This window comes from Saccopteryx leptura, chromosome 8 (assembly GCF_036850995.1).
Source record: "Saccopteryx leptura isolate mSacLep1 chromosome 8, mSacLep1_pri_phased_curated, whole genome shotgun sequence".
NCBI lineage: Eukaryota > Metazoa > Chordata > Mammalia > Chiroptera > Emballonuridae > Saccopteryx > Saccopteryx leptura.
The window spans coordinates 58,755,480-58,769,799 of record NC_089510.1 but is presented as its reverse complement, the minus strand read 5'-3'; the positions used below and the strand labels follow the sequence as shown (position 1 = coordinate 58,769,799).

The following is a 14,320-nucleotide window of genomic DNA, read 5'->3' as shown; positions in this document are numbered from 1 at the left end:
TGGGTGATGGGTATGCAACATAAGTGAACGACAAGATAACCTGGACTTGTTATCTTTGAATATATGTATCCTGATTTATTGATGTCGCCCCATCAAAAATAAAATTATTAAAAAAAAAAAGAGTATGAGCTTGGATTTGAATACTAGCTTCACCTCTTGATAGCTGTGTGACGTTCGGCTAAGTTTCTTGTCTTCTCTGTGCCTCATATTCCTCTTTGATAAAGTCAGAATAATAATGCTGATCTTAGAGTTTTGTTAGAGCTAAATGAGTTTTTTAAAATGTTGAACTTTGTGACATTAATAGTCAACAAATGTCACTGTTATGCGATTCATTGTATTATAAAACTAAATGTTCCTTAATAACATTTAGTTAACTACTGAGTTTTTTTGACTATTCAGATTTACATCAGGTAGTGGAAGATAATTGTTAGATCTTTTTTGTTAGCTAAAATTTAAGTTAGATTAAATTGAATGTATTAAAGTTATGTTTCAAAAAAATTTTACAACTCTAAACAAAAATAGAAAAAATGACCAGCTAAATGTTATATTTTTATGTCTGTTAAGAGTCTTCTGTATAAAAAAGCACAAAACAAGTGAAAAAAAGCAAAACAAAAACAAACTCAGATAAAGAGAGCAGATTGTGGTTATGAAAGGGGCTGGGGGAGGAGGAACGGTGAAAGGCATCAAACAAAAAGAAACAGAACAATGTTAACTAATATGTTGTACATACTCAAATTTCCTCAGTTCTTCCAATAATCCCATATAGCTTCCCATTCCTTCCTTTAGACTCCTTTAAACTAAAACAGTTTCCTCATTTTATTTTTCTTTCATGACATTGACATTTTAAGAATCAAAGGAGGTTGTTTTGTATAAGGTCCCACAATTTGGATTTGTCTGATAGCTTCTTCAAAAAATAGATCCCAACTAAAATATTTTGGCAAGACTATTTCATAGGCAATGTTGTTTGCTGCTCAGTATATATTTGGAGGTGCTCACTGTTGATTTATCCTATATTGGTGATGTAAATTTTATGATTCAGTTAAAGTGATATGTGCCAGATTTCATCATGGTAGAGAAACCAGTTTCCATATGTAATTAATAAAGAAATATGTAGGGTGATATTTTGAAACTGTATGAATATCCAATTCCCAATCATCTTTCACCCAACTTTTCTAGCAACTATTGAGGTCCTTGCCAGTTTATTATTATTATGGTGGATCACTTTTTCTGTTTGTTTCTATCTAATTTTAACAGAAATACATGCTCATTATAGAAAACTGAAAAATACAAAGGAAATATATTTTTACATAAACACAGAGAGCAAGATAAAAATATTGAATATATGTACCATTATACACTACAGTTACTTAAGAATTTCCTAAAGTTTATGTGGATTTTGAGGGAGCATATATATATATATATATATATATATTTATAAATTTATTTATTTGTTTTTTCTAATTATATAATAAATATATACTAATTGAAAAAGTTTATAAGTACCAAACTGCATTAAAAAGTATAAAATTCATAAACATATCCATGACAAAGTTACTTATATGTTTTCTTTTTCATATGCCTTTCTTATTCATACTAAAAACTCTAAAGAAAATCTGTCCTTTTAATTTTCCTCTCCTGCTTTTATTTTTATTTTTTCTGTCTTGTTTTTAAATAGTTACTTGGGGCCCTGGCCGGTTGGCTCAGCGGTGGAGCGTCGGCCTGGCGTGCGGGGGACCCGGGTTCAATTCCCGGCCAGGGCACATAGGGGAAGCGCCCATTTGCTTCTCCACCCCTCCCCTCCTTCCTCTCTGTCTCTCTCTTCCCCTCCCGCAGCCAAGGCTCCATTGGAGCAAGGATGGCCCGGGCGCTGGGGATGGCTCCTTGGCCTCTGCCCCAGGCGCTAGAGTGGCTCTGGTTGCGGCAGAGCGACGCCCCGGAGGGGCAGAGCATCGCCCCCTGGTGGGCAGAGCGTCGCCCCTGGTGGGCGTGCCGGGTGGATCCCAGTCGGGCGCATGCGGGAGTCTGTCTGTCTGTCTCTCCCCCGTTTCCAGCTTCAGAAAAAAAATACAAAAAAAAAATAAATAAATAAATAAAAAATAAATAGTTACTTGGCTTTCATATTCCCCTAGGGGCTCTCTCCTGCCTGTTTTCCCTGGTGTGGAAGTAGCTTCTATCTGGTCTCCCATTACCTGTCTCTGGTCTTGTGGGACATGATTGAAAATGAGCTGGAACTACTGCAGCTGCTGGAGCCAAGGGGTTTCTCTCGGAATAAAAGGTATTTAGGCTTCAAACTTTCTTTTTCTTTTTTCTTTTTGGTTTTATTTATTGATTTTAGAGAGAGGGGAGAGAGAAAGAGAGAGGGAGAGAACAAAGTGGGGTGGAGCAGCAGGAACCATCAACTCATAGTTGCTTCTCATATGTGCCTTGACCAGGCAAGCCTGGGGTTTCAACCTGGCAACCTCAGCATTCCAGGTCGACACTATCCACTGCACCACCACAGGTCAGGCTTTGCTTCAAACTTAGAAGGTAAGAGAATTTAAGGGGAGAAAATTTTAAATGGGAGGATATATTTACCTGCTTCCACTTTCAAAATACTACTACTACAAGAATCCATATCATTTCTTCTTTAATTTCTTTTTTTTTTTTTTGTATTTTTCTGAAGCTGGAAACGGGGAGAGACAGTCAGACAGACTCCCGCATGCGCCCGACTGGGATCCACCTGGCATGCCCACCAGGGGCGATGCTCTGCCCGCGAGGGGGCGATGCTCTGCCCCTCCGGGGCATTGCTCTGTCGCGACCAGAGCCACTCTAGCACCTGGGGCAGAGGCCAAGGAGCCATCCCCAGCGCCCGGGCCATCTTTGCTCCAATGGAGCCTCGCTGAGGGAGGGGAAGAGAGAGACAGAGAGGAAGGAGAGGGGGAGGGGTGGAGAAGCAGATGGGCGCTTCTCCTGTGTGCCCTGGCCGGGAATCGAACCCAGGACCCCTGCACGGCAGGCCGGCGCTCTACCACTGAGCCAACCGGCCAGGGCTAATTTCTTCTTAAAGAATCCATATCAATCTTCTTTAAAGTACAGAGAGGGTCCATGACTTCCATGATGGTTCAACTCATGGTGGTTTGACTTTACCATGCTGTGAAAGCTATGGGCATGATAAAGAACAGGAGATATTTGACAATTTATTATAAAATAGACTTTGTGTTAGATAATTTTTCCCAACTAACATAAGAGTTCTGAGCATATTTAAGGTAGGCTAAGCTAAGCTATATTGTTCAGTAGGTTAGGTGTATGAAATGCATTTTCAGCTTACGATATTTTGAACTTACAATGGGTTTATCAAGATGTAACTCCATCATAAATGGAAGAGCATCTGTATAATGTTTAATCTTTCCCAACAGTGAGGTTTTGGGGCTTTATCACTTTTTTTTTCTTGCTATTCTAATAGTTTTACATAAACACAGAGAGAGAACATCTATACAAATCGATGTTTAAAATCTAATTTCCTTAGGTTTCCCAAAGAGTGGTCTTGAATCGTCTATAATAGAATCAATTGGGCCCTGGCCGGTTGGCTCAGCGGTAGAGCGTCGGCCTAGCGTGAGGAGGACCCGGGTTCGATTCCCGGCCAGGGCACATAGGAGAAGCGCCCATTTGCTTCTCCACCCCCACCCCCTCCTTCCTCTCTGTCTCTCTCTTCCCCTCCTGCAGCCAAGGCTCCATTGGAGCAAAGATGGCCCGGGCGCTGGGGATGGCTCTGTGGCCTCTGCCTCAGGCGCTAGAGTGGCTCTGGTCGCAACATGGCGACGCCCAGGATGGGCAGAGCATCGCCCCCTGGTGGGCAGAGCATCGCCCCATGGTGGGCGTGCCGGGTGGATCCCGGTCGGGCGCATGCGGGAGTCTGTCTGACTGTCTCTCCCCATTTCCAGCTTCAGAAAAATGAAAAAAAAAAAAAAAAAAAAGAATCAATTGGGGAGCTTTTTAAAGGTTCCCAAGCCCTGCCCTGATCTAGGAAATTACCAGAGGTGGAGCCTAAGAGCATATATTTGAACAGGTATCACACATATCAGAGCTTTAGGATATACATATTCCACAAAGTGAAACTTCTAGTCAGAAGGAAGGGCCTATGGAATGGTTCTTCTCAATTCTCATATGAGGTTAGGCAGGCCCCTGGGCAAGACTGTGGCAAGAGACCTTGCTCCAGTTTTGGGTTTAGAAAAATCCCTCAGACTTGTACTGTAGATGCTCCAGGCGCTAAGACACCTGCAGTAGGAGAGATAACAGGATGAAGGGCAAAGTCCAGAGCAAAGAAGTAGAACTTGCCAAATTGCCCTGAAGGCCATGAACTGGAAAGACTCAGAAGCTGGGTTCTAGAGCAGGAATAACAGCTTGCCCAATGGAGCCCTGACACAAATGATTGATCCACAGCAGCCTGCAGGGTGTGAAATTCATTCTTTTTTTTTTTTTTTTGACAGAGACAGGAGTCAGCAAGAAGGAAGATAGGAAGAGAGAGAGATGAGAAGCATCAATTCTTGGTGGCGGCATCTTAGTTGTTCATTGATTGCTTTCTCATATGTACCTTGACCTGGGAGCCAAAGCAGAGCGAATGACCCCTTGCTCAAGCCAGCGACCTTGGGCTCAAGCCAGTGACCAAGCCAGTGACCACGGGGTCAGGTCTATGATCCCACACTCAAGCCAATGACCCTACACTCAAGCGGGCGAGCCCGTGCTCAAGCTGGTGACCTGAAGGTTAGGAACCTGGGTCCTCCACATCCTAGTCCGACACTGTCCGCTGTGCCACCGCCTGGTTGGCTGAAGTTCATTCTTAACACACAGATTTCAATACAGGTCCCAATACACCAGTGGCCCTGTCCTAGCTGTTGTGTCTCATCAGTCTCAGTCTGCACTTAAGGGGAGCTAGAGATAATCCGACTAGGATTTTTTTTTAAATGATTATTTTAGAACTATATAGCTGGAAAGCATGTTTGAATTCAAAGCTAAATGGGGTCTGGGGGAAAAGGTGACGGGATTAAGCAAACAAAACAACAAAAAAACCTCATAGATACAGACAGGCATTCTGATTACCAGAGGTAAAGGGGTGGGAGTAGAAGAGGATAAAGGGGGTTAAATGGTGATGGAAGGGGAGTTGACTTGGGGTGAACACACATTACAATATACAGATGATGTGTTATAGAATTGTATACCTAAAATCTATATAATTTATTTTTATTTTTTTATTTTTTTATTCATTTTAGAGGAGAGAGAGAGAGAGAGAGCTTGAGAGAGAGAGAGAGAGAGAGAGAGAGAAGGGGGGAGGAGCAGGAAGCTTCAACTCCCATATGTGCCTTGACCAGGCAAGCCCAGGGTTTTGAACCCGCAACCTCAGCATTCCAGGTCAACGCTTTATTCACTGCGCCACCACAAGTCAGGCTAAAATCTATATAATTTTAACTGTCACCCCCAAAAATTCAATTAAAAAAAAGAGAAAACTACTAGAACAAAATTGTTAAAACTGTCACCTCAAAAAAAGAATAAAAAAGTGGTTGCCTGAGAAGCAGGATTGTTGGGGGCAGAGGGGAGGAGCAAGGCACTGTTGTTTTTCTTCATAAATCTTTTGATTCTTTAAAAAAAAAATGTAGCCCTGGCTGGATTAGCTCAGTTGGTTAGAGCAGTGGTCCCCAACCCCTGGGCCGTGGACCGGTACCAGTCAGCAGAGAAAGAATAAACTTACATTATTTCTGTTTTATTTATATTTAAGTCTTAACAATGTTTTATTTTTTAAAAATGACCAGATTCCCTGTTACATCCGTCTAAGACTCACTCTTGACGCTTGTCTCGGTCACGTGATACATTTATCCGTCCCACTCTAAAGGCTGGTCCCTGAAAATATTTTCTGACATTAAACTGGTCCGTGGCCCAAAAAAGGTTGGGGACCACTGGGTTAGAGCATTGTCCTGAAGCATAGAGGTTCCCTGTTAGATCTCTGGTCAGGGCACATAGAGGAACAGATCAGTGTTCTTCCCCCCCCTCCCTCCCCCTCCCCCTCCCCCTCCTCCTTCTTCTCTCTCTCTCTCTTCCTCTCTCACTAAAATCAATAAATAAAAAAAGAAAAAACTGTAGTTGCACTATGTTTTTTAAAAGAGAAAAAAAAGGTGTAATGTAATTAAAAACAAAGAAAATGATTTACACCAGAAAGGATGTTGAGTGGTCTCAAATATATTAAGAACAGTGAAATAACCTTGAAATTCTCTCCTTAAAAAACCAGGAGTGAGCAATGTACACTACAAGCAGCTCTCGACAATTCTCCCGAGGCGTGCGTGGGCAGCGAGGCAGGAACCGGCGCTTAGGGCGCAGGAGGCGGCAGCCCTGGGGACTCCGGGATTCCCGGGACTGGTGCGCTGCCGCTGCAGCGGTGGCGGCGGAGGAGTGCGCACGCGCCGGGCTGCGTATTTTCTCCCTTCCAGGAAGTCCTCGGGGAGAAGTAAGACTAGATCGCCAGGTGCTGGGGTTTGGCAACTTCTCTGAGAAAGAGGTAGGCAGTGGGTACCAGGATTCAATTCTGAAGGTGCCAACGATGGGGGCCACTCGCCCCCTCGCAGCGTGAGAAGACCACTGACTGCCGCGCCCTACGGTCGAGGGTGAGCCCGCAGGAGCTGAAGAGGGGCCAGCGCCCCCGCTGCACCCACAGCAGCAGACCCTGAGGGCCTGGAAGAGAGAGCTGAGCCGCCCGCCGCCAAGGAGGCTGGTGGAAGATTTCCAGCGGAAATGGAAGGGTATGCCTGTTCTTCAAGTGACGATTCACTTGAAGTTTATTTGAGGTCAAGTTAACGCGCTGTGGAATGATGTGTCCGGGGCCCAAAACACGAGTCTTGGATGCGTGGTGCCTTGTTTGACTTTCAGAGTTAGTAAAGAAAAAACAAATCAGGTGTTCTCTAAATCATTTGATTTAGCACCATTTCTGGAACTTCTGTTCTATGAATGTCCCTCTCATCTGATGATGTCCCATGGAATACAACTGGATAGACATATAAACTTGAAGAGATCTTCGTCAACATTACACTAAACTTTGGGTTCCTTCAAGGCAGATCTCTCCTCTGCCAAAACCCAGACCTGAATGTGGGGAGGGGTGGGGCTGCAATTTAAAGTCGGGTAGAGCAATATCTGCATAGTTGGAAAATATGGAGGAGAATGATCAAGAGGGACTTAAGAAAATGAACTGGAGAGAATCTTGGAAGTGTGAAATTAGCCTTGAGACACTGCTAAAACATCTATTTTTTTCCCCTTAATAATTGATAGATTCTTTTTCTTGCACTGTGGAAAATACTTTTCATATGTCCTTCAATATAAGTGATGGTTTGACCCTTGCTGGATTGCTCAATTGATTGGAGCACTGTTTGATATGCCAAGATTGCAGGTTTGATTCCTGGTCAGGGCACATAGAAAAATCAACCAACGAATGCCTTAGTGGAATAACAAATGAATGTTTTATCTCTATCTCTCAAAATTAATACAATTTTTAATAAGAGAGATGTTTTAGCAAGAATGAAGCTTGGCTAAAACAAACTGCCAATAATACAGCCTTTCAATATTAAGAAAGTGAATGAAGTAACCGGAATCCCAAAGTTTAGAAACAAGGCATAGATTTTGGTTTCCAGTACTGGAAGGAACCTGCAAAATTTTTAATTGTCAGCCTGACCAGGCGGTGGCGCAGTGGATAGAGCGTCGGACTGGGATGCCGAGGACCCAGGTTCGAGACCCTGAGGTCGCCAGCTTGAGCGCGGGCTCATCTGGTTTGAGCAAGAGCCCACCAGCTTGAACCCAAGGTCACTGGCTCCAGCAAGGGGTTACTCGGTCTGCTGGAGGCCCACGGTCAAGGCACATATGAGAAAGCAATCAATGAACAACTAAGGTGTCGCAACGCGCAATGAAAAACTAATGATTGATGCTTCTCATCTCTCTCTGTTCCTGTCTGCCTGTCCCTGTCTATCCCTCTCTCTGACTCACTCTCTCTGTACAAAATAAATAATAAATAAATAAATAAATTTTAATTGTCAAATGCTGTGGTTCTTTCCTGTGATAGCAAAGATTTGGTTCTTGAGAGTTTATAAAGATGTCAATCTCTTGTGGGAAACAAAAATTCACTGGCATGTTCATAAAAAGATTGAAAGGAAAGAAATCTGGTGTACATTATATTTTACAGATGAGGAAAATGTGACCCAGAAAGGGAAATGACTTGTCAAGGATCACACTGAATCAGACCGGGGAGCTGAAGCCCAGACATACTCCTTGGCCCAGTGCCTCTCCTTACTCCGGGAGCACATACCCCATTGTAACAGACATGATGTGAGTGTGGCGTCAGATGACGTTCATAAATCTATTCATCATACTGAAGTACTGGCAGGAAATAAGAGGATTGGTTTTTTGGGGGACCTTAGGAGGATTTCAAGAAAATCTTAGTGATCTAAGCTCTCCCCTCATGATACAGATTTCTTTGGGAAATGAAATGGGTGAAATGTTTTTTCAGAATTTAAGGAGGGTATGGGTTATTTGGGTTATTGTCAAAGGGATTCGAAACACTGAAGTTCTTTCCAACCTGATTCTTCAGTTACTAACTGCCTTTCAAGGCACATGTGGCCAGCAAGCAGAGGGAGGAAGGAAACATCCTGCTTCAGTGTCTACTTTGAGTCAGGTATTGTGTTACGCATTTCATAGATGTTAATTCACTTCGTTTTCACTACAAGCTTTCTAGATAGGTATTATACTCAGTCTTCCTCAGGAGTTCACAAAGGTTAGGTAATGCGGTCTAAGCCATGCAGATAATAGATGGCACAACTAACACTGTATTACACTATCTCTCATCTCCAGATGAGTGGGCAGAAGAGGATTACACATCTGTTTCCCATCCTTTCCCCAATGTGTGTAACCCCTTGCACTGCTCAGTGAGTCTTCAGAACATAGGAATAAAGCTGCAGCATAGGCAGGGACTCCTACTAGGAGAAAAGCATTCTGGGTGGCACCTCTTCACCAAGTCTCCAGACTTACAGAACTTGGCTTAACGAGCAGATTCTCACTGAACAATGAGGCCAAACTGCTTACAGAATTCCCAGTTTGATAGTTCACCCTTGAATAAGAGACACAGGATCCAGCTCTGACACAAGCTTGGGCCATGACAGTAGGAACTGGTCTATGAAGGAAGAGGCTGGGACGAAGGGATCCAAGGAGTCGGACATCTGGAACTCAAGTAGTTTGTGCTACTGAAAGTCAGCAGGATCATTTTTTAAAGACTTTATTTTTTAAAAGCAATTTTAACTTCACAGCAAAATTGAAAGGAGGTTAAAGTGAGATGTTCCACACATAGTGAGATCATTTGATGTTCCTAGGTGAACGGCCATTTTCATTAAGAACCAATCAATTCCTGGTGCTTCAGGAAGCACGAGCCAGCCTCCACTTTAAGAGAGGGGGTAGGTTCTAAAGGCCAACTTCAGAGATGTCATCCTCTCCCCATGTCTCTGCCTTTCTAAAGATGAATCCACCCGTCCTGCTTTTACCACTCAGATTAGACATGTTCCGCATGTTCACACTGCGGAGCTTAGAGCGCTTAGATCCATGACTGTACATTTCTGCATCCTGAAAAGTTGTAGCCACGGGAATGGAAAACAGCCATCCACTGTGACCTGCCTGAGGCCTGCCAGTCACCTTCCAACTCTGGTGTCTTCCATAGCTCCCAGTTAGCCACAGAACTAAGTACCAGCCCTCTGGCTTTCAGTCTGGCTTCTTTCTGGCCTCGACCCATCCCCCACAGCCCATGCTGCATCGCCCATCCTGGCCGCATCAGATTCCTTCTTCCTTGACTAGATTCCACCCTTCTCTGCTTCCAGCCCTCTGTAAGGTTTCATCTTCTAGAATTCTCCCCCTGTGCCCCCCCACACACACACACTCTCACTCCACCAACTCAAATCTTCATCTTCCCTCCAAGTAGAGCTTCAATGGTTTAAGATCACAAATCAAAATTGACTTTAGCAAACATCACTACAAGACAACCAGGGACCAAAGCAGTTGGATAACGGGGATAAGTAGGGCGGCTTTAAATTCACTCCTAGCTCGGAGGTCACCCAGGGAATGAGGATCTCTGCAGAGATCTGCGGAACCAAACTGCTTTCCTGAGGTGCGGCCTCCGTGCTGCCAGGACCTGCACTAGCGCTTTCCTGAGGTGCGGCCTCCGTGCTGCCAGGACCTGCACTGGCGCGTAGGAGAAGCTGGGCAGCAGCAGCCGAGTCACACAGCTGCCAGGGGCCAGCTAGGAGTAGAGCTGGGTTTCTTGGCATTTCTGCCACATTCCCTGGTGGCAGACTTCTGTGGCTACGCTGGGATTTGGACCTATCTCTGCTCCACAGTGAGATACTTCAGTTCACTCGGGATTTGTTCATTCTAGTGTTACTCTCACCTTAGTCCCAATCCCTCCATTCTTCCCCTCACCATAATCACAGTATCAAAATGACCCCAATATGGGATTGCTGTGTTTGAATTTAAGGCCTCCTGCCATGCCCCTTACCTTCTGTGTGCTTTCAGTCGCCTCCTGAGGCAACAGTCCCCCTCACCGGCAAACCCTGCCCTTGCACACACCTTGTCAGGTTGGAGCAAGTCCTGGTGCCTAGAGCAATTTATTTTGCTAGCCCTCACAAACACTTGCTTCACCAAGCAGCCCTATCTCTAACCTCCAGCAGAAAACTCAAGTGGGTGACAGGAAGAACAGGAGCCAGGTCCCATCAGTACCTGTGATTGTGTCCCAGAGCGCCAGCATGCGGGCCCATCCCTCTCATCTAAGCTTAGCCAGGTCTTACAGAATGGGGCTCTGCTGAGACCCAAACACATTAGATATTTGTAAGATGAATTTATTCCCGGCACCTAGCACATAGAGTATGGCTAGGGAAAGAGAAAGGAAAAAGAGAGTCTAGTGTAAGTTTAGATGAAGAATTATATTTCACAAGAGGGCTCTGTGAACTTCAAATTTTCAGAACAAACTCTGGGCATGTCAGGTTTGTTCACAGGACCCAGTCTTAGCTCCATTCTGAGCCATGGCACAGACCAGCCAAGATCAGTGACAGCTCCTGGTTCCTCACTTTCTCGTGCAGCCTCAGCAGAAGCTTAAGTTCCTGCCATTGGTGTCACTGCTGGTTGATCCCTGCTCAGTTTCTGTCACTTGACTGTGGGCTCTGAGCTGTTGAAGTGGCTTGAAAAGGTATTACTCATCAGAGGTCAAGTCCACTGGCCTCATAGAACACCTGTGCATCTGGGATCTAAGCATCTCCATATTGTCTTTGGTCCCCTCAAGGTTTATATCTTCAGGGTCCCATTGTGGAGGAAAGACAAAAGGTACCGTGGTAGGACAGACCCTTCTTACCTCCGACAGTCATCTCAACAACAGTTCCAATCGTGTTCTTATGGCCCAGATACACACAAGGACAAGTAGGTTAGGACAGGTTAGCCAGCCCCGTGTTTACAGAACCTAACAGGGCAAGCATAACTTTAACGGAATTAATGAACAGCCGCTGTGAACAGACCAGCCCCACCCCCTCACCTCTCTCCTTTTCCCTGTCATCACAAAGTCCTTCTCTAGTGAAACCGAGTCATGTCCTCTTAATCCTAAGAATTCCAACCTCCATGCTTAAGTCATTCCTGGAAAAGACCGGGCAAACACAACCCATTCTTTATGGTCCAGATGAATACCTCCTCTTCCAGGAAGCTTACCCTGACTGCTTACACCCATTGAGCTCTCACCCCCTTTACTGTCTGTACTGCCTGTTTCACTCGTTTGCAGCTGAACATGGACAGTCCTGCCCTTCCTCTAGGCATGTCCCTTGTCCTCCCAGGTAGATGATGAGCTCCTTAAGAGCAGGGCACTGGTCTGTCCTTGCCCACCCTCTGTCCTTGCCTTTCTGAACTCAAGTGTTTTTTCTAAACTTGAGTTCAGAAGACTTGTCAAAAACGAACACTTGAAACCTAACTTAGAGTGTCAACAACCGGTGCATATCTCATGCTCTCAGACAAGTATGGGAAATTCACATTTTCAGGGGTAGGAAAGGTTAAAAAAGAGAGGTGGGCACACAGCACTGGTGAAGCTATTTGAAAAATCTTCCTGTTCCTCTAATATGATAGATGAGAGAGAGAACTTTGCACATGGACCAAGAGAAGGGAATCTTTAGATTCCAGCCACAGCGGCAAGTGGGGAGGTGGGCTCACGTCTTCCTTCTGCCACTAACTTGCTTTTGCTTCTCTGGGCTCAGTTTCTCCGTGTGTAAGTTGGGATTTGGATCAGTAACTAAGTAATACAAACTCTTTTCTTTCTGAGTTTTTATAACTGATGATTCTGATTCATAGGTCACATTTGGCAGCACCAAAAGACCCAGAAAATAACACGCAAAGGCTATGCAGGCTGTTATCAACCCAAGCCAGATGATCTATTTGGGCAAGAAAACAGAGTCAGGCATGGACATGCACTCCAAGAAAAAGGCTCCACCAAATGCTCAGATTTGAGCTGAATTAATTAGTCCCGTTCTTAAGGGTCCAGGATAAGGTCTTCAAGGTTCCCTGAGCCAGATAATGCCCACACCATGCCACTTATAAACCACAAGTTATGACTTTGTTTTGGACAGAAAAAAAGAGCCTGACTCGATGAGTGATTTACTGAACCAAGTTCTACTACTTGGTGATTAAAAACATCATATTAAAAAGACCACCTCGTCCCTACTAACCATGCGGGCCGGGCACCACGCTGATTTGGTTGGTGCAGCTCAGCCCCCTCCCCTGTTTGGGGCTGTGCCAGCCACACCCGCTGCTTACTTCCTTCTCATTTACTTGCGGCTTTAGTTTTGGGGGTGGAGGTTATCTCTCAGCAAATTCCTTTCTGACTTGATCAAAGATTTCACATAAAAGAGCTTCTCAGCGCCTCAGCCTCTGTGGTCCAGTTGCCTCAAGGTAGAAGTAGGAGCCTGTTCTTTGAGGATAAACAATGTGCTTTCTGATAAATGCTGTTTTCCATCAGAGGCCCACATTCTAGATCACAGTTCTGAGTGTGCTCTGGACCAACCTACCCAGAGGAGCCCACGGTGTTTATTAAAAAGGCTGATGCTGGTGACCCACCCTAGACCCTATCTGTGGGTTGGGTCTGGCCCTGATGTTTCAGCACCACTGCTCCGATTCCTGCCACACCTGACCAGTTCAGCTTCCGCAGACAGAAACTGCCTGCCACTTCGGTGAAGTGAATTCTGTAAAGTGGGTTAAACCTTCAAAAACATTTTAAATATCTTTCTTCTGATTCTCAAGAATAATGTGCTTTAAAACTTCATTTTAAGTCATAAGAAAATTGCTGGAATCCAGGTAAAAAAGAGAATTTGCGGAGCCCTGGCCAGGTAGCTCAGTTGGTTAAAGCGTTGTTCCAATACACTAAGGTTGTGGGTTCTATTCCCGGTCAGGACAGAGAAGAATCAACTAAGGCATGCATAAATAAGTAGAACAACAAATCAATGTTTCTCTGTCTCTTTCTCCCTTCCTTTCTCTCCAAAATAAAAATTTTTTTAAATATTTTAAAAAAGAGATTTAAAAAAAGAGAGAATTTGAGCAAAAGATGATCTACTGCCTTATCAGAAACAATCCTGGGAGACAACAGCACAGGCGGTTGTCAGAAAACAGGTGCTCATCTATCACTTGGAGGTGAGGGGGACGTAGAGACAGCAGCCAGCTGCCCAAGGTCTCAGAATGACAACGTGGGAGACTATCGCAACTACTACAGCCACTCCCAGCACCATTACCATTAGCAATCTACGGTTACTCTGCTTGTTCCTAGACCTCTTTCCCAAACCACATTTCTTCCTCTTCCTATCCGCTGAGTCCCTACTAGATGGTTTGAGCAAAGCAGAAAGAACTCTGAACTGAGAGAACCGGGAAAATCCCGATCCTAAGACTTGCCTCTCATTTTCACATTCTTTTTTTTTTTCCCTAAAGGAATTTGGCATGGTCCCAATCATCCAAGGGGGGTGGCTAACAAAAACAGGAACTTAAATCAAGCCACAGGAAGTCCCTCCTGGAATAAAGAGAGCACAAATGTTTATACCTGTTTCGAGTTTAGGGCTTCCTAATACTCGTGCTGAAGAATAGAAAGAGAGGAGAGTGTTGGATGGATTTTGCCACCGTTAAGCACAGAGCAGGACTCAGCACCTACCCCGGCCGCTCAGTGAGCCAGAAGCAGGTCCTCTGATGGTCTGAGGGCCAGAGATAGCTGCCTTCAGCAACAGAAAGGCAGCAGCTACAATTGAGTTGAATGATCAATAGG

The 14,320-nt window shown here is 44.7% G+C and overlaps 1 non-coding gene across 1 annotated transcript; it reads right to left on the bottom strand.

The window, feature by feature from the left end:
* Positions 1-2,954: 2,954 nt before the first annotated feature.
* On the bottom strand, positions 2,955-3,030 carry TRNAG-GCC (transfer RNA glycine (anticodon GCC)). Its single transcript has one exon. It is a non-coding gene; the product is annotated as a tRNA-Gly (tRNA).
* Between the last annotated feature and the right edge of the window lie 11,290 nt (positions 3,031-14,320).